General features: G+C 48.0%; 1 protein-coding gene across 1 annotated transcript in view; it reads left to right on the top strand.

The window, feature by feature from the left end:
- Window positions 1-24,031, top strand: part of LOC138527289 (galectin-3-like) — a 116,419-nt gene that overhangs the window by 91,285 nt on the left and 1,103 nt on the right. The window lies entirely within an intron of this gene.

Here is a 24,031-nt window from a genome sequence, read left to right as displayed (position 1 = left end):
AGGACGCCTTAACGGCACACTTTCTCCCACAACTGAATCCAGACTATGAGACCTTCATCTTTTGCACGACCATCCAGGCCACTGATGAGACTCTAGACGCCTACCACACGAGGCTGAGGAAACTGGCCATGTCGTGTGAGTTCACGAACACTGAGAGGGAGATTAGAAGACAAATCATAAATGGCATACATTCGGAGAAGCTGAGGCGGCTCGTACTCAGTGAGAAAGGCATACCTCTACAACGCATCCTGGAATTGGGTCGACAGAGAGAGCTTGCCCACTCCAGGGCCGCCAACATGGAAGCAACACTACAGAAACTGCAGCCGTCCCGCTCCACAGCAATGGTCGCCCAGATCTCCGACAGACAATTTACGAGAGGTGAAGCTGGCGGCAGCCACACCCAGAACAGGTGGCAACCTCGAGTCCAGGACCCACGGAATGTGGGTGGTGTGGTGGCCAAAGGCACGGAAGGCGAAACTGTCCGGCACAAGGCACCACGTGCGGAGCGTGCGACAGGAAGGATCATTACGCGAAAGTGTGCAGATCAGCGAACATGCCGCTGCAGCCCCCGCAAGGCTCTCAAGAGAAGGGGTCATCGAAAAAAAAAGAAGCAAGCCAGCGCAAGGAGGGTTGCAGTAGTCAACTCCTCGACAGAAGAAGAAGGGGATGATCTCTCAGCCCTACGGCAAACGACAGGCCCGGAGAGTGATGGAAAGGGCCGGAAGGTATACCTGGTATCTACACTAAACCAGGGTCCAGTACCACCGTCAAGAACCGCCAGGTGACGCAAATGCACAGTCACCATCCAAGGCCAGAACGTACAGATGACCATCGACACGGGAGCCTCAGTAAACGTCATGCCATCCGGTGTCTTCCAAACCCTAACACCACCACCTGAGCTCAAAACCACAGACACCCGTCTGTTTGCCTACGGCAGCCAGAAGCCCCTGCCAGTTATCGGGAGGTTCCGCACCACTCTTGAACATGGCAAACATAAGGTGTGTTCAAAGATATATGTCGTGAAGGCAGGAATCGAAAGCCTACTGAACAGAGATGCGGCTGAATACTTGGGCGTGGTCAAATTCATCTGCCAGATTGACAATGCAACCAAAGTCGAGAACTTTCTCAAGCAACACCCCAAGCTACAGAAGGGGATAGGCTGTCTCAAGGGCAAGACCATCAAATTACACATTGACCAATCAGTACAACCACGTGCAGTGAGACACCGGAGGACACCGTTCCACATGAGGGAGCAGGTAGAGAAAGAGCTAAGGACACTGGAAGCTGCCGGTATCATTGAAGAGGTCACGGGACCAACGCTGTGGGTCTCCCTGATGGTGGTCACCAGGAAGCCCAAACAGCCCGGAAAAGTCTGGATCTGCATTGACATGCACCTGCCCAATGCGGCCATAAAAAGGGAACGACACATAACACCAACAATCGATGAAATCATCACCGACCTCACCGGGCCATGTGTGTTCTCGAAGGTGGACCTAAAGGCGGGGTACCACCAACTCAAGCTTCACAGAGAGTCGCGCTACATTACCACTTTTTCAACCCACCTAGGTCTGAGGAGGTACAAACGCCTGAGTTTCGGCATCTCATCGGCCGCGGAAGTTTTCCAACAGACTATCCAGGAGGTCATCAGAGGCATACCAGGGGTATTGAACTTGAGTGATGACATCCTAATACATGCACCAGACACCAAGGAACACATCACGAGACTCAAGACCCTCCTGGGCAGGCTGGAAGAAGCCAGACTCACAATCCATCGAGAAAAGTGCGAGTTCCTAAAATCGGAAATCACTTTTTTTGGGTACAAATTTGACCGCACCGGCATCTCACCTGATCCACAAAAAGTAGCGGACATCCAAGCTGCTAGTCCCACGGCGACCCCCACCGAAGTACGCAGTTTTCTGGGAATGGCCACATACTGTGGCAGATTCATTCGAAACCTAGCAACCATGTCTGAACCGCTACGCGAACTAACAAAGGTCAGCACTAAGTGGGACTGGGGGCAGAAATGCCAGGAAGCTTTTGAGAGCATTAAAGACTCCCTGTCGACTGAAACCAAGATGGCCTACTACGACACGGACCTCCCGACAGAACTATTCGTGGATGCCAGCCCAGTAGAACCTGGAGCAATCTTGATGCAGGTCACAAAGGAGGGCGAGAAAAGACTGATCGCATATGCATCCAGGGCACTCACAGCAACGGAACAAAGGTACTCCCACATAGAGAAGGAGGACATTGCCGTACTATGGGGGTGTCGACACTTCCACATGTACCTGTATGGGCGCAGGTTCACGGCAATCACTGACCACAAGCCCCTAATACCAATCTTCATCGGGTCATCGGCGCACCCACCGGCCAGAATCACCAAGTGGCTGCTACACCTCCAGCAATATGATTTCGAACTCGTCTATCAGCCGGGCAGTGGCAACCCGGCGGACTTCCTTTCGAGACACCCACGTCCAGCTACTCAGCGGGAAGTTCTGATCGCCGAAGAAACGGAGGAACACATTTGCCAAGTGGTTCGGGCCATGAGGCCCAAAGCTGTAAACATTGAGGACATTGCAACAGAAACCCAGAATGACCCCTGTTGCGACCTGGTGAAGGATGCCATCATGTCAGGGAACTGGAAGGAATTCATGACGCACACCTGCAACAGAACCGAGAGGGCCAGGGAGTTCCTGTCTGGCATGTTCACGGTTCGACAGGTCCTCTCAATCACCGAAGGAGGGCTGCTGCTAAGGGGAGATCGCATAATCATCCCCCCAAAGTTGCAAGACAGGATAGTAGCCTTAGCACATGAAGGACACCAAGGTCTTGCAAGAACAAAGGCCCGGGTCAGACACAGGGTGTGGTTCCCTCATATCGACGATCGTGTCGAAGGCCTAGTAAACACATGCTTGCCCTGCCAAATAACGGGTGGGCCCCCAGATCCAGAACCAATTCTGTCGGCCGAGCGCGGCAGTGCACGATGCGAAGCGATCAGTATTGATTTTTGCAAAATCAGAGAGGGCCTACATCTACTGGTGGCAATTGATGACCACTCACGCTATCCAGAAGTCGAGATACTGGAGTCCACCGCCGCGGAAGTGGTCATCCCGGTGATAGAAATTATGTTTGCCACTCATGGTCTGCCCACAACTATTAAGAGTGACAATGGACCCCCGTTCACAGGGGAAGAGTTCAGGCTATATCTACAGGAACTGGGCATAAAATACCACCACATCATGCCAAGGTGGCCACAGGCCAATGGGGACGTCGAGCGGTTTATGAGGACCATCAATAAGGTGCTAAGAGTATCAAGGGCAAACGCCAGCCCGTGGAAGATCCACCTATACCGGTTCCTGCGGAACTATCGGGTCACCCCACACAGCACCACGGGCATACCACCTGCTGACCTCATGTTCGGAACAATCATCAGATCGTCGATTCCCCATCACCCAAGCAGGACCCCCGATGACGTCGATAATGCCCGCATGGAAATGAGGAGAAGACGCGCCAATGCTCACATGAGTGCCAAAAGAAGGGCAAGGCCGTCCGACCATCAAGTGGGTGACCAAGTCATCATGTTACGAAACCCCACAAAGTCCAAGCTAGACACCAGGTACGAGGAACTGCCATGGACTGTCAGCAACCGGCGCGGGACCATGATAACTGTGACCCGGGGACGCCGGAAAGTGACAAGGAATGCCTCCTGGTTCAAGCCCGTGCCCTGCACTCTCTGGACGGATCACGAGGGCCCTCAAGACGACGACAACGGACAACAGGACAGCGAAGAGCCGGCACCAGACCCAGACGAAGAAGCCACATGGGACCGCAGCTGGCAGTCAGAGAGCATGCCCGGCATTGGGGACGCACGCAGTGAAGGTGAGCAGATTCACGAGCCGAGCGGGGACAGCCCCCAGGTGAAGCGGTATGGTCTGAGAACTAACACGAGGCCGCCTGCAAGGCTAAATGACTATATATGTTGAGCAGGACACAGTCGCCAGGCATCCCACACAAGGGGGAGCTGGGATAGTGTGAAAAGAGAACTGTGTCAGGAGTTTTGAAGTTGAGGATGTTGATTGGGTTGATGTTAAGTTTATTTGAAATAAAGGAGGAATGTTATATCCGCCCTACGTCCCGCAGCGCGGTGACGTAGGGCCGCATAATAAAAGCCCCGCCCCCGACAGTGGGAGGCAGTTCCGGGCGAACACAGTCTAGAGTGTGGGTGTCCGTTTGTCCGCGCTCTCGCTGCTGCCGTGCCCTAGGCCGCGCGGCCTCCTGGACCGGAGCCAGCCCCACGTGCTGGGCCCTCCGGAATACAGATACACAACAGCCACCTTTCTAGCACCAGGGCCCCACGGCATCATGGCCTGCAGGCCCATGCTCACACGGTGTGGGTCTGCAGGCCTAAATGAGACACAGACTCAGTCATTCCCTTATGATGTCTGCAGCCGGCCTGAGGCACATGCCTGCATTTGCTCCTTTTGTAAGCTTGTTAAAAGGGCAATACACGTGGGAGGGCCACCCATGACACCGTCCCTCTTAAAAGGGCAACCCTCATGGGAGGGTCACATATCACTGCCCAGACGAAAAGCCAATTCATATAGCTTGTCCTGCACACGAAGCGTTAGGAAATACCAAAATCAACTCCTGACATGTTCTTCAGTCAGAAACAGTAAAAAGCGCAGTTTGTGGCATGCACAGATTTTCGTTGATACACTAACGAAAGCCATTCCTTTCCATTGCCCCTCAGTGACTTACTGGAAATGGGAGCTGTTCTCGCCTGTTTTTTCTGCACTTTATCCTCTCCCCGTCTTTTTCAATTAATGAGACCAAACTGTCTACCTTAAAATAAGGGGAAGCCTGGAAGAAAATGGCCAGTCCAGATTGTCTGTTTTACTCCCATGCTTCCATACCCCCAGTCAAACTTGAAAGCACATCCTGCTTCAGACGTAAATACTGCACCGGACACTGGTCGAGGTGAGCAGATTTCTGGCATCCGCTATCAGAACAAAGGAAGCACAAAGCCTTGACAGCAGTTATAAACAGGCACTCCGGGGTCCGTTCTTATCGGCTTTACACCCTAGTTACACAGCTGTTTGCCTACTATTTTCAAGGGCCAACTGCTGCCTTTGAGTGCATGATCTGGCAATGAAGAAACTTCATTGCTCCAAATACAACACATATTTATGAAAATGAATACTGAGAAACTATGTCTTAGAGAGCATGACTGAAACAGGAGAAAATTAAGTTCTCCCGTTTCCAACACAATTTACATCCCTTAATAGTTGCTAGATAAGTAGACGACTTAAAGGGTGTTCGGCAAGTGCACAGTGACATTATGGGGCTGTGTACTAGCAGACATGATGCACTAGCCAGTCACCTTCATATACATTAGTAACAGCAGTCTGATCCCACACTGAAGTACTGCAGGGTGCCGGCACATATGTGCGTGCTAGGCAGGCTGAGCAGATGTTCAAATAAAACCACTGGCTGAGATAGGCACAGGCTGCGACCCCAGGACGAGGCGGCCAGCAGCAGGCTGAGTGAGGCCAAGAAGAGCGCGGCTCAGGACAGCCCCCAGCAGAAGCACTGCTTGCAGGCCGGGCAGCAACCTTGCCATCGTCCTCCTCCCCGGAAGCTGTAGAGGCATTGCTAGTGAGGGGGGATAGCTCAGGGGCAACGTGTTTGTCTTCGAAACAAGACAACACAGTGCAACACAGCTTCAAATCCCGAGCCGCGCTTAGAAACAAATCTCTGGTATTAAGCGCCTTATATATAATCAATTATACAATTATACAATTGCTCCACTCCTTTCCTAAGCCATCGTTGCAGTGTGCCCTGGGCCCTCCCTCCTCTGACAGTGACAGGCAGGGCTTTCTCGTATACACACTCATCTGCTGCCCTCTCAGGAAGGGGCCTGCCATTCACAGGACCCTGGGCACACATTGCTCGTGATGACACTGGGCTGCCTCTGAGATTGCCTGTTTGGCAGAGCGGGACTTGGCATACGCAGTAGGTGGATAGATGTGAACACCGAGGCAGTACACAGCAAATGAAAGTGCTGTTAAGAGGTGAAAGGCTGTGGGGGGCGGAGGGTGAGATACCTTGCGACCAGTTAAAAGTAAGCTAAAAATAAAAGTGTATTTCATACACGTTTTTGCCCTGTTGTACGTAGTTGTGACAAGTCATATGGTACTGAAGTACTTTAGCCCAAATTTCATTGCAAATCAAAAAAATCAAATCAAGCTCCCAAAATGCAAATTTATTTAACTATTTTAAACAATGTATCATTTTATTTGGACGATGCGTGGTATCTTACCCATTCAAAGATGGCCGCTAGTTTTGGCTTGTTTCTTGACAGCTTCCTTAGAGACAGTCATCCCAGATGGCTGCTCCATGGAAGAGCTCCAAGAGCTCAAAGAGTTCCAAAATGGGCAGGAATGGGTGGGATTAGCCATAGGAATTAGCAGGGCTAGGGGCAGGGAATAGGAGGGATTCAATAACCTAACACATGTATCTTTCCTCAAATGTCATCTCCATTGGAAAAGCATTACAGACCCTCATTCAAAGCCCATGTTTGAAGCTCTTATATTAAAGCTCTTACTTTAATGACAATTGTTTCGGTTTAAAGGTAGCGCTGAAAGTGCTACCTAATAGCCCAAACTAAAAAGTGAGGGAACTCATTAACATACCAATTGAATGGGGTGTCACCAGAAATTAGCATATCAAGGTGCCCTCTAAAAAAAGTGGGGGGACTTCTGAAAAAAGTGTGGGGTACCCTTTCCACCCGCGTGCTCCCTCGACTTGAACCCTGCTTTAAATAATATATTAAATGCAAGTGTCTGTCATTGTGCTTGGAAGTGCCTCTGTGTGGGCCCTCTGCCTGTGTGTTTGTGCCTACTAGTGCTGTATCCATACGTCCCCTATCTGCTGGCAAGTGATGCAAAACAAGGCATTATTGAGCCTGCACTGAGCCTATGATCCCATCACTTGCAGATGAGAGGGTATACCATATATATGGGGACTATAATATGCATATAATGGGATTATTGAAGCATACATACATTTATCTATTTATATTTATATTTATTTATTTATTTATTTGTATCGTGCGGGCACCCACAGGCATCATGGCTCTACAAAGACACACTAAACAATAGTGACATACAGTGACAGGACAACTGGTGAGCCAGAGTGAACAGAACAAGTAGATAAGGTGGTGTCTGTATGGTATTTACTGAGTTTTCAGGTTTTTTAGAAAGCTCATGAGTTTGGGATCTAGCCTCAGATTTAGTGGTAGGTTCTTCCATTTGCCAGCGGCAGTGGTTGGGAAAGCTCTGCCTAATCCATTCGGTTCCTTGTACCACAATTTGGCCAATTGTTTACTTTACGATCTGAGGGTTCGGCCTGGCACGTATCAGGAGATTTGGGATTTAAGATAAACCGAGGCTTGCCCATGGAGACACTTGTGGACCAGTGTCATTGGCTGCACTTATCATATGATAGAAGCATCTGGACATATGGGACTATAACTTCAGGTGCTATTATTCCCTGGACCAGAGAGTGTCCATGAGGCCCTTGCTCATGGAGCGCACACCCGTCATAATAGCATGTTCCAGGATGGGTTGTCTAGTTGTTTGACTTTTCTTTGCAGACTGAGTTGTTGAAAGGCTCTGACAATAAAATATGTTTTACCCTCTCTCAATTCAAGATCTCTAGCTAATTATTTAGCCGGCCCTGAATCCAAAATGACAGTTGTCATGGGGTCTCATAATATTGGAGTTGGAGCCCCCCAGAATATATGAGTTGGAGCCCCCCAAAACGTTTGTCTGTGATATTGAGGGTCTTAGCCCAGTCGTTCTAAATTCCCTTCCTTCAGATATATATAGGTTCTTTTCGCATTGGAGGTTAGAACTTGGTCAGCCCTTGCAGTTCTCCTGTCAGCAATTGTTCTATGCACTTTCCCCTATCTATTCTATTCAAACCCACAGTCTCTGCTAGGTGTTCAAAATGTGTAAAGAAGGCTCTGGGGCCTTATCGCTCCAGATATTTTTGTAATACTTCATGAGAGTGTTAAGTGGTTTGGATGGGTTGGGTACAGCTGTCTTTAATTCCATGAACACTTGTAGTTGCCTACACCCTAAGGTACTCATTACGAGTTCAACGGTAAGAATGGTGGTAATTCTGCCTGGCAGAATTATCGTTACCGCAGAGCATCCCGGCAGAATGTCCACCGAATCATGAATAGGACGGGGTCACACATCATAGATCAGCGGAAACTGTAATTCCGCTGGTGAAATTGCTGCTGAAAACCACACAACCAACAGTAATCCTGCCAATCTTCGGCAGCATTACTGTTACCACCGTACAATCAGCGGTAATTACAGCCAGCAGAATTGCCGCCGGCAGAAATAGCATCATCGCTGGAACATGAAGCACGGTGGGGCCATCTTTAAAAAACACAATCCATTGAAAATCTACAGGAAAGGAGTGCCATCCACCCCAGAAGACACCAAATCCATGTTAGGAGGCAGGAGAAAGGTGCCTAAAATGTGGAAACACAAGCAGAAGCTCACGGAGTAGGGGCTCAGTGTGCTTGCAGAGCAAGTGGTGGCCAATGTAAAGGAGCTGTATGGGTCACAAAACTGCAAAACAAGCCATCTGGGTGGAAATCAGGAACAAGGTGGTGGTAGGAGGACATGTCCCATGGGAAAGTGAAAATATGTGGAAGAGGTGGATCGACCTCAAAGAAGGAGTCTGCACCCTCATTGCAAAAACCATTAGGAGACACCAGCCATGGGTAAAGGAACAGCCGCCCCCTGCAGCTGTCCCCGAAGGGGGAGACGGCGAGCAGCATCCTCTGTGTGGCAGGCCTGGAGGGCATGGGTTTGGCAGAGGTTGAGCCAGCAGCCTGGAAGACCCTGATGAGTACATGAGCTAATGATGGCCCATTGCACAACAACCCCAATAGCAGGTTGACATACACACAATTCCAGGCATCCAACCAAGAGTAACCCAGACAATGACAAGCCATACATGTGACACTGCAGGTCAGTACATCATGAGGTATAGAAGGTGTGAACCCCCTGCCAAGTCGGGTGCCAAGGCCATGATATAGGACACATACAACTACCATGCAACAGCAAGTATCAAGGACAGTCACCCATTTGCATGTCACATTGCTGCCATCCCTTGCCAGCATGCCGAACAACCATGTACAGACACATCAGCCAAACTGCTGTCACACACGTAACATATGCCAATCAAACAACACCATTAGACGTGTGCCCCAAACTAACAACTACAGCAACAGACAGCTGCAAGGCCTACATGAAGATTGCATCACACCTAATGCTGCAATCGCACTGCCATACCTAGCATAACATAACCTGCCAAAAGCCGAACAAAAAGCACTGACTGAGCTTGCTAAGAATTCCAACATTGTGATAAAATCAGCCGACAAAGGCGGTGGAATTGTGATTATGTCTAGTGACCAATACTGCACTATGGTTAATGACTTGCTTCAAGATCAGGAAAGTTATAAGAAATTAAAAAAGGACCCAGCGAGTGAAATCAAATCTGAAATAGAAGGTGTTGCACAATATGCCCATGAAAGGCAATGGATTAGCGACAAGGAACTAAAATTCCTCACTACAAGTCAAGGTCGCACTCCATCATTATATACACTACCTAAAATTCACAAAAATCCTACTAATCCACCGGGTAGGCCCATTGTGTCTGGTTGCAGTTCAATTTTGGAGCCAGTGTGCAAATTAATTGATATCTTTTTATAACCTTTAAGTGTGAAAATGGCAACATATTTATGAGATACTACGCACACCATACAAATATTTGAAAATCTTCCTTTTGATCCCCATTCTCAAAGACTTGTGACAATGGTTGATATCCAAAGGGAACAGCGATGGGCGCAACTTTTGCCCCTAACCTTGCAATTCTGTTTATGTCCACCTTTGAGTCAAATAACATCCTGTGTGACAAGAACCCATACAAAACCTTCATATTGGAAACGATATATTGATGACATTGTTTTTATTTGGAGTGGTTCAGAAAATGACCTCGACCTTTTTTTCAGCTGGTTGAACAATATTGACAACAACATCCAGTTTACCATGGGATGCAATAATAAAGAAATCTGCTTCCTAGACCTCAAAATTAGACATGAGGACGGAATCCTGAAATGCTGCCTGTACCGCAAAACCACTGCTCGCAACACCCTCTTACACTTTTCAAGTAACCATCCACGTCATCTGAGGGAAAATTTACCATATGGTCAGCTCCTCCGGGTAAGGAGGAACTGTACCAAACTTGCAGATTTTTACCAACAATCTGAGGACCTTCCCAATCGCTTGATGGAAAGAGGCTCCCAAAAAAACTTGTCTTGAATGCTAAGAAAAGAGCAAGGTTCACGGATAGAGACATTTTGTTGTCCCAAAACATTACTCGGCAACATCCTGAACCCCACAAAATGACCTGTGTGATCACACATGGTCCTCACACTTTTCGAATTAAGAAACTAATTTGTAAATATTGGCCCATTGTTAAATGAAGTCTGCCGGACTCCCCAATACCACGCTTTGCTTTCAAAAGAGCTAAAAATATACGCGACACCCTAGTGCATTCGAAATTTTTAAAAAAAGCTCCAAGAACAGGTCTTTGGGACCTCAGGACGACTGTGGGACATTTCCCATGCGGTTCATGCTCAGTCTGCCAATTTACTTGCAAAATGAAAAATTTCAACATCGGGACAAGGATTTGGAACCTGAATTCAATGACAAATTGTAAAACAAAACAAACAATTTACTGCATCGAATGTCCGTGTGGCCTACGGTATGTAGGCCAGACAAGCCGATCGGTGAACATCAGAATCTCTGAGCACCGATCCCGCATCAGATGCAAAAATACATCGGCACCTTTAGTAAATCATTTTTTGGAGAACCACCATACTCCGAATGATATTAAATGGTGGATCCTAGATGGAGTTAAGGAATCTGCAAACACACTACGCAGTCTTCAGCACAAAGAAGCAAGATGGATCCACAGACTCTCTAGTCACATACATGGACTAAACGAATAATTTGTGCCCTTAATTTGAAGCACAAGAGTCTGTTATACATAAGAAATTGGTTATTCGATGACCCTGTTTCTCTACCTGTTGTCATGTACAATTTTACAATGAGATTTACACCAAGAGGAACATTCAGTGTCTCAGTTCCATTTGGTTTGTCTTTTTGTAAGACAGAAGTGGTCACACAAACAAACATACTATCTAATTTTCAATATGTCCCACGCAACACACGAAGCACCACTGCATGACTTGTCACTAATTCCAACAATTCAAATGCATGCCGAACACGCATGCTCAATATATTAATACACGAGGCACGATCGTATGACAAGTCTTTAATTTAGTTTAAACAATTCAAATCATGCCCAACATACATGCTTGACTCACCCCGGGTTTTACGGCAGATGAGAAAATTGAAATCAGGTTTTTGTATGTTAGCCTCACTCACCCGCATTTATTAGCATATTTGAACACTACGCTATACCATCTGTCAGCGATTGTCCAATTAGACTCTGTGCTGTAGGGACACACCCTTTCAGCAGCAGGAACTGACAGAATACTGAACCAATCCCTGCACGAAGACACTAGGCAACCAGGAAATGCTGGTTTACCAATCGAACACGAAGTGCGATTGCGTGACAATTCACTAACTCGAACAATTTAAATACATGCTAAACTATCATACTTAGGGGAACCGCGGCCTATTGGCTGATGAGGAATTTGCAAACAAGTCCTTTTAGTTTTCCTCATTTACTCGCGATTATTCGCATGCATGAACACAATGTAATGCCATCATTCAGCGACTGCCCAATCAGATTCGGTGCTGTAGGGACACACCCTCCCAGCACCAGGAATAGACAGATGAATGAACCAATCCCTGTGTAAACATACTGGGAAACCAGGAAACGCTGATTGACCAATCAAACTCGCGCTCTACAAGACACACCCGCTGCAGCAACGGCGGTGTCCCGTCTTAAAATCATGATTCATCTCTTCGGCGTTGAGCAATTTTCCACACTGCCCGAAGAAAACTAAACAACTGGATGCATTGGGAGGCCGTGTTTCAACAGCTTGTTTTTCATGTCTGTTTTATATAAAGGCAAGTACATGACTTTTAACTATATAACGATGTACACTATAATAACGCCCGCTTCAGTCGGCCTTTAAGGATGATGTAACGACAACTTTGTTCTCATTTTTGTCTCAGCCTCCTTCCTCCCTTTTTTTACTCCCTGTACTGTAGCAAGTACAGTCGGCCATAATACGACACCTGCTTTCAAGGTATCTGAGGATCAATAAAATATAGGATCCGAAAAACGAGCCTCTTCCAAGGACGTAGGATAAAATTAATTAAATATATATATTTTTTTTTCCTTTAAGGATAAATGAGTCAAAGACTATCCTTTTCGATACCTAATGGACATTTTCCATCTCATTTTAGAACCAATCCAAACAGCGAGTGGGTGCACCCAGGGGACGTTGTGGTCCATTATGCGTTTTTCTCACCAGTGGAAGACTTCAACCCCAGCCAAAGTGGTTTTCTGATTCAGTCCCTGCCCATAATCAGGGTAAGGATGCTGTTCCCACTGGGTTTTCTCTGTTCTGTTGCAATCTAAACAATTAGATTCATACAAGCGCCCTAGTATCTGAAAACATTCTTTAAACTTTTCTTTTCAACTCTTTCTCTGTCTGCCTCCATACAGGGTCAAGTTGTTTTTTGTCTTTCCCGTTCCCGCCCTGAGGAAAGTTTCAGTGTAATTAATCTGCCCAGCAGGGGGCATATCCGAAACGTGACATGTACGTTTTTGTTTCCATTATGGCTAGGAAGACCCTATTTTTTGAACCTACTTCTTGAACCATTCTTCATTCAAGTTCAAACTGTATATGTTAGGTTTTCTTCCGAACACGAACACGTCGTGGAACCTGTAATATTAATTTAGGCCACGTGATAATTTTCTTTTTCTTTCTTTGTCGATTCATTGTTTGTATTTATCTGCTCTCAAGATTTGGGTTTCTTTAAGGAAATGCCCCCCCCCCTTTTTTGTTTTCAAACTTTTCAAAATCTGACACATGTTTTTAAGTCTTTTTCTATGTGAATTGAGTCAAAGTTTTTTCAAATTAACTCTTTCTTACAATTATGTATTATTCATGACTGTTTTTCAACTTTAAACATGCTTTTTCTAGAAGTGTATAAAACATAAATTCCTTTAACAAACCTCTATAGTGTCTGCCACATGAAGTATTCCTTCATGGGACCCTTGCACCCTGTTACACCATAGTACATAGAACACTATATGTCAGTGCATCCTACTAAAGTCCATCAAGATACTGATGGACTCTCCCATATCTCCTATCAGGCAGACAAGACACCCTGGACCCCATGGACGGCAGTAGTACCTCCAGCACACCTACACCAGCAAGTGGGAAAAATTCCATAGGAAATGCTGCACCTAGGAAGGGGAATGCCCACACGACACTAAAAACAACCTTGCCCAAGGGTACTGTGTCTGCCACCTCTGGGGGCACTGGCACACCGGCCATATCGGAGGCTACTGGACCTCCCACCACTGGTGGAGTCAGAGGACCAAGCCACCCACCCATGTCGACAACATGTAGGCATGGGATCAGGCCACTAGATCTGCAGCCACTGCGCCACTGGAGTCTGCCACAACTTCCTCAAGTTCTGCAGCTTCCCCTGTGAGGCAGATGTCCCCTGAATCCTCTCTCCTGCCCAGCATATCACTAATGCATTCCTCCCCCTTGTCATCTCACTGTGCCCTACATCATGACCGTTCTGAGGACACGAAATCCTAAGGACATGATGATGGGGAACAAGCAGGCTGGGCCTACGGCATTTATGGCGGTCCCCAGTATGTATCGCAGGCCAGAGCAGGACCATACACCGAAGGAGATCTGGGAGAGGCTCACACAGATAGAGCAGTGGCAGGAGGAAATGCATCAAATCACCCAGCAGCAACTGTGGTGCTTGGTGCCTCCAGGTGGGTGGCCATATCACTGGACTGTCTGTGCCAGTGTCCTGCAGCGTCCTGTGTGCCAGTAACACCCTAGTGAACCAGAGGGTGAGGGAGCTGGCTGTGCAAACCCGGTCGCACACGAGACAATGGCCAGGTCCATCACATGACTATGTGCCACCTCCGAGGCTGTGAACCTGCTAGTTCTGTGTCGGCCACCCCTACCAAGAGATCAATGGCAAGCAATCTACCAAGGCTCTCTCAGCACTGCACATGTTGTGCACCCTCCACCACTCGAACAGGGGATAAGAGGTAGAGGACACCTGAATGGGACAGACTGGGGCCACTGGAGTGTGGGGAGGGGAACAGTTTTGGGGATGAGGATGTGGGGAGCGGGCAGTGTTGGGGATGAGGGTGTTGGGAGGGGGGACAATGTTGGTAAGAAGGGTGTGGGGAGGGGGAGAGGGTTGGGGATGAAGATATGGGGAGGGGGATGATGTTGGGGATTAGGGTGTGGTGAATGGGACAGTGTTGGGGATGAGGGAGTGAGGAGAGAGACAGTGTTAGGATGAGGATGTGGGGGGGGTGGTGTTGCGGATGAGGGTGTGGGGAGGGGGACAATGTTGGAAATGAGTGTGTGGGGAGGGGTGACAGGGTTGGGGATGAAGGTATGTGGATGGGGATGATGTTGGGGATGAGGGTGTGGTGAGTGGGACAGTGGTGGGGATGAGGGAGTTAGGAGAGAGACTGTGTTAGGATGAGGATGTGGGGGGGTGGTGTTGGGGATGAGGGTGTGGGGAGGGGATGAGGGTGTCTACATAGAATAAATCACTGTTGAGTTCAGCCAACGTATCCAGTGTTTATTTATCTGAAATGATGCATGTTCATTTAGTGAATGGTCTCAGTACTGTGAGAGGTGCATATATGTGGAATCAAAAATAGTTGTCCATTAGGTACTGGCGGACTATGCGTCCTTCTCTCGCCTCCCCACATATGTCCTGAGGTGCAGAATGTGAACTGCTACGTGTTTGTCATCAGTGCCAGGGAGGGGGAATACACCTCATCTGGATGCAGTGGAATGTTCCATTGTATGCATATGGTGCACAGCAGTGCACATATTATGATGATTCTCCCAATTTAACAGGGCTAATCATGAGTGCACCACCTGAATCCTGCCTTTAGTAGTCGAATTGTGTGCTTGATTCATGTCCTGGTCCTCCTGTATACCTCATTATAGGCTACCTGTTACAGTGTACCAGGGTTCCTCATAGGTGTCCTCAACAAGGGGAACTGTGGATAGCCTGAGTCACCTACAACCAATTGAAAGTACAGTGGCGGCCATGACAGTTTGCTCACATTCGTTCTCAATCCATTCTCCTTGTGTGCCTCTGTGCCATTTCATTGTCAGATTGTCTACTTACCCAGAAGCCAGGTAGGTTGTACTCTGTGTGCGTTTATGTAAGCTGGTAGGGTGCTTTTCCTGATATCATAGGTGGCACCTGGCAATCGGGAGCAGCAGTGGCTGATGGTGAGAGATCTGCATCACGTCATCCGAATGTTCGTGGAACGATACTGTTTCCGGTTCCGATATTCCTGCTCCACTGCCTGGAGGGGCACTAATGCCAAATGTGTGCAATCCAGTGCCACAATGATATTGGGGAATTGGGCAGTGGTTTAGAAAGGTGCTTTAGCAGTGTGCACCTGGGCCTGGGTGGTATGAAGGGAGATTTGCTGATGGGCATGCCTAATGAGCGCATCCAAGATTTGCTCTAGCACTTTGGAAAATGTTGGCTGGGACAACCAATGCAGCGTCCCAACAGTGTGCTGGAATCCGCCCATGGTACAGAGGTGTAGGACGGACATCAGCTTTACCAGGGGTGGGATGGTAGTTCTAATGTTGATGGTGCTCTGGGGGTCAGCCTCGATCAGGGTCAGCAGGTCTGATATGGTGTGCCGGGCCAAGCAATAGAATGTGACTAATTGTTCGTCAGTCAGTGACCAGGGTGATGGGTGGACACGTGGTGTGGGTGGCCTACGCAGCACACATCTCCTCCACCTTTGTGGTGCCTGTCTCCTCGCCTTGCATGCCTTGCATGCTGTTGTAGCTTAATGTATCGTAGCAGGTTGTGGGTCCCATAGTTGACATATGGTTGTGGCTGCATGTTGCTTCGATGTTTGGGGACAGTGCAGGCCTTATGTTCCCTTCCTGAGTGGATTGGGTGCACCTGTCGCTTTTTTACACACCTGCATTCATTTACCTCCACCTCTTAGGTGAGGTAACTGACATGCATTTTGGGCAGTATTACCGCCTGTTTTTGCAGTAATTTGTCAGTATTTCACTTTATAATTTGGTGTAATTAACGTTGCTTTAATTGGTGCAAATTCCTCCAGTATATTTAGCACAGGCGGAATTACCACTAGTTTCCTGGCAGTATTTCTGCCAGTGCTATTTGCGCTGATGGAATTAGTGCAGACGGAATTACAGCCGTTTTTCTATTCATGTAATTTTGCAGTGCAGTAACAGTGGCAATAACAGAATTACCACCACTTTTTTACTGCACCACCAATCATCTAATGAAGCCCTAATTCTTTCAATATTTTCTCAAACGTCGGATTTGCCCAAAGGATACTTCTTCCACTTGGTTATCGGCTTCGATTATTTATAGTTTGTCGGTGGGCCTGCAGTTTGCGTTCAATCATACGTTAATCCGGCAACAAAAGGTCTACAGGAAAGTAGACTTCCTCCTCCTTTGGGAAGGAATAGTAGGGAGAGAGGCGGTAGCTGAGGTAGGGCACTATTGAGCAGGAAGTGAAGGCTGTGTTCCAGAGGTTTGCAATGTCCCACACCAAGGCTATAGATCGAGCACCCTAAACGTGAGGACGAACCTCATTTTACAGAGTGTTTCTTGTGGGAATCCTATTTTACATTTGTAGGGAAATAATCTTTTCTTTCTTAGTTTGGAAAGCCTTTTCTTTGAGATACCAGTTTGTTTTGGTATGCCGGTTGCTTTTGGGAAACCATTTGTTTTCTAATATTTAGGAAAGCATTTGTTATGAAAATTTTTGGTTGTTCTGTTAGGGGGTAGGAGCCAAAGATGCTGTCATCCAGCTAATAGAAAGCTCTTGATGCGGGGCACGGGTGGAAGTCGAAGGATTGTCCTCCTCCCTTGATTCTGAAAATGGAGAGGGAGAGACATAAGACATGTTCGATCTAAAGAGGCACACAGCCAATCTGTCCCTTCCTCCAACAGCTGCTGCTGCTGTGGTTGCTCATGGGACTTGCGGTGGCACTGGTGCTGATATGGGGCTGGGAGTGATGGTGGGAATGATGATGATGATGATGGTAGGAGTCTTGGGGCAGGCGGCAGAAAAGGAGGAAGCGGAACATGCAGGTGAGGGAGTGGTGGAGGAGCGAAGGGGGGAGAAGCCTGCAGGAGTGCTGGAGGAGGAGGTAGGGGGAGGATGCATGCAGGTAAAAGGGTGGTGGGAGAGAGGCAGCACAACCAATTGTGCAGTGGTCAGGAGGAGGGACTACACCTAATGAATGTGCAAGGCAGGCCCATTGGTTCCTCCGGAGCAATGGCTCCCTTTTTTCATCACAGTCAAGGCCCTGGAATTATTTTAAGGTACCCTCGGGTGATCTACTAGCAGGGCTGAAACATTCGAGTGGAACTTGAGCCAATCACCCATCGTGAGGGGTAAGATCTGGTCCCTACTTCACTGGCAAGGACGTTCCTCAACCACCTGTCACCACCCAGCCTTAAAAGGTGGGAGGCCTGGCCACTTAGGGGACACTGATTAGTATGTCTCCGTCATTAGCAAAAGAATGCCCCTCGCGTGACGTGTTCCTTCTTCCACATTGACACTGATCACACAAAGCCCGTACCCATTCCAGGCATCATACCTGTGTGTATGAGTTGTGGAGTCAGTGGAACAGAGATCAGAAACATGGCGAACATTGCTATGAAGCTACGGGCATGCTGCCTAATGTGTGGCAACATTATTAGCTGGGAGAATTGTTGGATGAGGTGGGACTGGCTGGTGGGTTTCCATATTTTTTTTATTCACCACCAGACCACATTTGAAAACACAGAAAGTATTGTTGTGGTGGCACTGGCATTAGGGGGGGCTTACATTATATTTAATTATTTTTTAAGGGACAGTTTATGTTGTTTCTCTCCTTCCCTTCCTCCCACCTTGAAAAAAGAAAAATAACCCAAACAGATTTTAAAAGATCAAAACTTAATAAACATAGCTAAGCTTTTTCAATGTAGTTTGGTGTAATGCTATGCCTGTTAAAGAAGAACCATTCATGTCAGGGCAGACATTTATAGAGGAGGGGACCTACGCCAGGAAACAGAACGTCTTTTGTTTTTGATAGGAATTAATTGGTCGCTGAGGCTTCTGTAGTCTACCCTTTTAGGGAGACAGTGCATCGTTGGCATGGCTAGGTTGAGAACATATAAATATGGAATGTCATCATTCCAAGCACAACAGACTAATACATAATAATTCTGATTCCTGGTATCAGTGTAGAATGCAAGGAATTGCAGAGGCAATGAAGAGGGGCCAACTATCTGTCTGCCATCCACTTAGAATTGTACCCAGGACCTCCCGAGTACACCTTCCTTGCTGGCATCCAGTAGTATGCCTTCCTCGTGGGGCTGGAAGTAAATCAAGATTCCTAAGGCGATAGAAAAGGGCAGTGGACACGGCATACAAATCAACTGCGGACTCTCCTGAACTACATATTGTTACTGAGAATGTTGTGGAACATTTCCCAGCCCCTGATGCCTGGCCCATATAGCCACCACCACTGACAAGGATACTGATGAGGCGTTTGTTGTGGGCATCTGGAAAGGTATTGGGGAAAAACATCAGCATAATAAGTTTGGTTGCATCTGGTGTGCTGGCTATAGGGAGCTGAATGACAGCTTTACTCCCCCCTATGCCATCAGAGAGAGGAAAGACAGTGACAACACTGCACACCATCAACCTAGGAGAAATTGTCTAGTGAGTGTGGGAAACAAAAGCAGCTATTTGTGTGTTATTGAAAAGGTGTTGCTGGGCCTTCGACTGCACCCTCCAACAACAGTGTAGCATGCCTCGATGCGATTTAAAATGATGTTTTGCAAGGATTGGAATTGAAAACCGAATTAGAAATGTTCGAGGGAGAAAAGGCCAAAGATCATTTTTTCGAAATAATCTTTGGTCTTTTCTCCCCTGAACATTACTGACTTGGCTCACACTCCTACCCACACCCACACCCTTATCCACGCCCCCACCTCTCACCCTCCACCCCCCCTACTAACCTTGCATTCCGACTCGCTGTGTCCCTGCGATGCCTGTTCCCTTTCACATCCGTGATGGGGAACCAGCGCCGCAAGGTCCTTTCCTTTTTTTTTTTTTTTTGGGACAGCTGCAGGGCTGTGCCTCGCAACTCCCGCTCACAATATAGTGAGGAAGGGTGCAGGGGACACCCCTGCAGACCTTTTTTTTTTGGGATGGCTTTGGGGGACGCCCCGCAACCTCTGCTCACAATATAGTGAACAAGGGTGCGGGGAACACCCCAGCATCACCGAATGCATGATCTGGTCGAACTTTTCGGCCATTTGGATTTTTTCAAACGGCCGAAATTCGGCCAAACCACGCATTCGGCATTTTTTTCTGAACGTTTTGGATGAAACCATTTTGCAATATGCCCCACCATGTGAAGGTACTCCGCTCAGACTTGAGAGTGAGTTCATCATTCAAGTTTTCTCTCCATTATGGATCATATGTGTTGATAGAGAAGTAGAAATTGTGCGTCTAATCCAGGCCCAGGATCAGACGGCAGGTGGCGACACCTGGCTCTCTTGGCTACTGCATCTACAACCCCCAGGCACAGACAGGGGACATATTCACAGCCCACTATCCTTTGTTAGTGTGGTAAAAAATGATGTGTGTCTGGAGAGCAGCAACAACTGTGTGTGTTTCCCCTACTCGGTTGGAGTACTGCTAAAATAATGTGTGCATCCCATTCCCTACATGATTGAGGAAAACCTGTGTGTACACCCCTTTCCTTGATAGAGTGCAGCAGTCTGCCACCTTCAGTGCGGGAGTGCAGAGTGTGCTGCATGTGGCCCCCTTTCCTGGTGTAGTGACATGAACATTGTGCATGCTCTCGCTTCTCGGTGGGAGTGTGATAACAATTACTTCTCCCCCACTTTCCATGAGAGTTTCTGGTATTTTAAGTTATGTGCAAGCACTTGTTCAAATGAACTGCCATAATGTAAAATATTCAAGCAAGCTGGTGATGGGGCTAGCATAGAAAGTTAAATATATCTCAAACAACATGTGAAGCCCGTAGCAAGACTGGCTCAGCCTGCCTTCCTGTGAAATACAGATTTAGTCATATCTGAGAAAATAGAACATCAAATTATATTCTGTTGAGTGCTGCCTAAAGACACTTCTTAAATCAATGCCTGAAAGCCCTGCATAAAAGCAAAATGCTCCATCTTTCAAATAGCTACAGACCCCACCTCCCACCCACTCTAAAAGATCCCCAATGACTGCTCAAGAGCACCAGAAGCAAGTCCTTTACATAGACAGACGAATCTGGCTGTCTGAACTCCATTGCCGGATTTCGACAGAGCCTGAGAACAGTGAAAATGTTATTAATTCAGGATTCAACCGAACATGTTCACCCAGGTTTAATCAATACTGACTCCTCTGTGTATTGTTTCTCCTTTGTACAACAGCAATGTAAGCAGCATCTGTCCAATATACATTTCTCGCCTTCAGATTGTGATTACATTTAAATGTTTAACACAAATATTTCTGAAAAACGAACAGCGATTTTTCAGACCTACTGTCCTTTCCTGTTGTTTTACTACCGTTGCAACAGGAAATTCATAGTAGGTACTGATTACTTTCTTTTCATCCATCAGCACTGTACTGGCACTATTGAGGCATATGTTTGTACCAGGGATTGAAGCCATAGACCATACAATGCGGAAGGAAACACGATGGGGCATATGGGGAGCAGGTGCAAGTAGATCTAGGTTACCTGGCCTAAGCCCCGTCCACCTATCGCCTTCCAGGTTGCTGCTCTTTTTCCCCACTTAGCAAGCCCTGCCCACTTGGTGCCTTCCTGGTTGCCGCTCTTTTGCCCTCCTTAAGGAGCCCTCAAGCCTCTTTTTCTTTGCAGATGGGGAGCAGGTGCAAGTGGATCTAGGTCACCTGGCTTAAGCCCCGCCCACCTGGCACCTTCCAGGTTGCCGCTCCTTTTCCCCACTCAGCAAGCCCCGCCTACCTAGTGCCTTCCTGGTTGCCGCTCTATTTCCCTACTTAAGGAGCCCTCCAGCCTCTTTTCCTTTGCAGATGGGGAACAGGTGCAAGTGGATCTAGGTCACATGGCCTAAGCCCCTCTCACCTGGCGCCTTCTAGGTTGCCGCTCTTTTTCCCCACTTAGCTTGTCCCGTCCACCTGGTGCCTTCATGGTTGCCGCTCTTTTTCCCTACTGAAGGAGACCTGCAGCCTCTTTTCCTTTGCAGATGGGGAGCAGCTGCAAGTGTATCTAGGTCAGCTGGACTAAGCCCCACCCACCTGGTGCCTTCCAGGTTGCAGCTCTTTTTCCCTACTTAAGGAGCCCTCCAGCTTCTTTTCCTTTTCATATGGGGAGTAGGTGCAAGTGGATCCAGGTCACCTGGCCCAAGCCCCACCCACCTTCTTAGCCCTACCTCTTCCTTCCTGCTCTTAACTCTTAGATCAAGGGTGTCTCTTGCCCTGGCGTCCGAAGTGAAGGCCTGACAAAGAAAAGAGCAATTCCTGTTTGGACCTCTTCGGACCAGGAGGACCCAGGGCCCAACCCCCTGCTCAGAAAGCAGGTAAGCATGCACCAACATGTGTCCCCACAGGCCCTCTCCATCCCCTCCTGTCCCCCTGTGATGTTCCCTTGTGCCCCCCCCTTCTCGCACACAGGTGTTGCTTGTTTTGCTTGATTCTTCTACCCTGCTCCACCCCTCCAGCCTACTTCTGCAGGAGTCTGTCCTGATACATTCTGGTTTCACCATCACCGTCTTGTGGCCAATGCTGGATTTGACTTTTATGGACTTCATCAAGAGGACATGTCTTCCTAGCAGAAACTGGGCCTCATTACAAGTTTGGCGGTAGCCTTGCTGGTAAAACCGGCAGGCTGCCGCCAAACTTGCAAAATGTTCAGGCGCCGGCGAATGGGCAATTACCGGGTCATTACGGCCCTGCCGGAACCGGTAATTGCCCATTCGCGGGCGCCGGAATGAAATGCTCCCCATTCCGTTGAGCCCCATAGGGCTCAATGGGAATGGGGATGTCGGATACACCGGCATCATTCAGAATGGTGCCGGTGCATCCGACATGCTCTGCTCGCATGTACCGGTACGTCCACCAGGCCATTCCTGGCAGGCAGGAAGGCATGCGCGAGCAGAACTCGTAGTTTGCTGGTCCGGTAACAACGGTATCAGCAAGCTTTCCGGTACCGTTGTTACCGGACCGGCAAACTTATAATGAGGCCCACTGTCTCCAAACAACAATGAAACCAAAAAAGTGATGGGTGGAAGGTTTTGAATCAATCTGAACCACTGGCACTGCTCTGGGCAACCTTCCACAACACCATTTTTTTTAGATGTCTGTGCCATTGCAAAAGGGGTCCAGCCATATGCAAATCAGTAAGGTACTACCACCAATGGGAGCAGCCCTGCCCGAACTGCACAGAAACACAAGCAACCCCAGACATGCTTCTGCCTTGTTGGGCCTCATCAGTGAGGGGCAGCTCAGTTCCCCATGGTGCAGCGAGCAAGGGACCCATATTTGGCATACCCTCTCTCCCATAGGGATACAAACTGAAACTAAACAATTGATGGATGGAAGGTTTTGAATTAATTTCAATCACTGGCGCTGCTCTCGGCAACCTTCCACACCAACATTTATTAGCCCGTCTGCACCATTTCAAAAGAGGGGCAGCCAAATGCAAATCAGTCACCAATGGGAGCAGCCCTGCTCGAACTGCAAGGCCAGGTCCCCTCTGCACGGAAACACAAGCAACCTCAAACATGTTTCGGCCTTGTTGGGCCTCATCAGGCTTAGTTCCCTGTGGCGCACCGAACAAAGGACCCACGTCTGGGCATATCCTCTCTCACATAAGGAGACAAACTAAAACCAAAAAAGTGAAAGGTTGTGAATTAATCTGAACCACTGGCATTGCTCTGGGCGACCTTCCACACCACCGTTTTTCAGCCTGTGTGCGTAATTGCAACAGGGTTCCAGCCATATGCAAATCATTCAGGTACTGCCACCAATGGGATCGGCACTGCTCTGACTGCCAGGCCAGATCCTCTCTGCATGGAGTACACAAGCAACCTCAAACATGTTTCTGCCTTGGTGGGCCTCATCAGTGAGGTGCAGCTTAGTTCCCTGTGGGGCAGCGAACAAAAGATACAATTGGATAGAGACATGCATCTAGGGTCAGTAGCTGGATGAGCGGTGGAAAGCAAGAGACCTTTTGCACATTTAATACTATATTGTGGGCAGTTTTTCGAAGAGGGCTTTTGCATAAAGGTCCAAGACAAAAATATTAGTCAAAAACCTCTGGTCTCTCAAATTCATGTGCAGCGAACAAAGGACCCATGTCTGGGCATACCCTCTCTCACATAGAGAGACAAACTAAAACCAAAAAAGTGATTGGTGAATGATTTTGAAAGAATCTGAACCAGTGGCATTGCTCTGGACAACCTTCCACACCACCGTTTTTTAGCCTGTCTGTGCAATTGCAAAAGGGGTCCAGGCATGTGTAAAGAACAGTGACCATGCAGATAAAATTAAATAAAAGAGTTTAGTGCCCTTCAGGGAGAAACCTCCATGCCACTTCTACAACTAGAACCGTGTTATACTGGATACAGATCTTCATAAACGAAATAGGGCTAAAGTTGGGGAAGGGCTGCAAAAGTGGGGCACA

The sequence above is a fragment of the Ambystoma mexicanum genome, chromosome 14, assembly GCF_040938575.1.
Source record: "Ambystoma mexicanum isolate Mex_15411 chromosome 14, UKY_AmexF1_1, whole genome shotgun sequence".
In the NCBI taxonomy this organism is placed as follows: Eukaryota; Metazoa; Chordata; class Amphibia; order Caudata; family Ambystomatidae; genus Ambystoma; species Ambystoma mexicanum.
The sequence above is the reverse complement of the archived record's forward strand: the minus strand, read 5'-3'. Positions and strand labels throughout refer to the sequence as shown.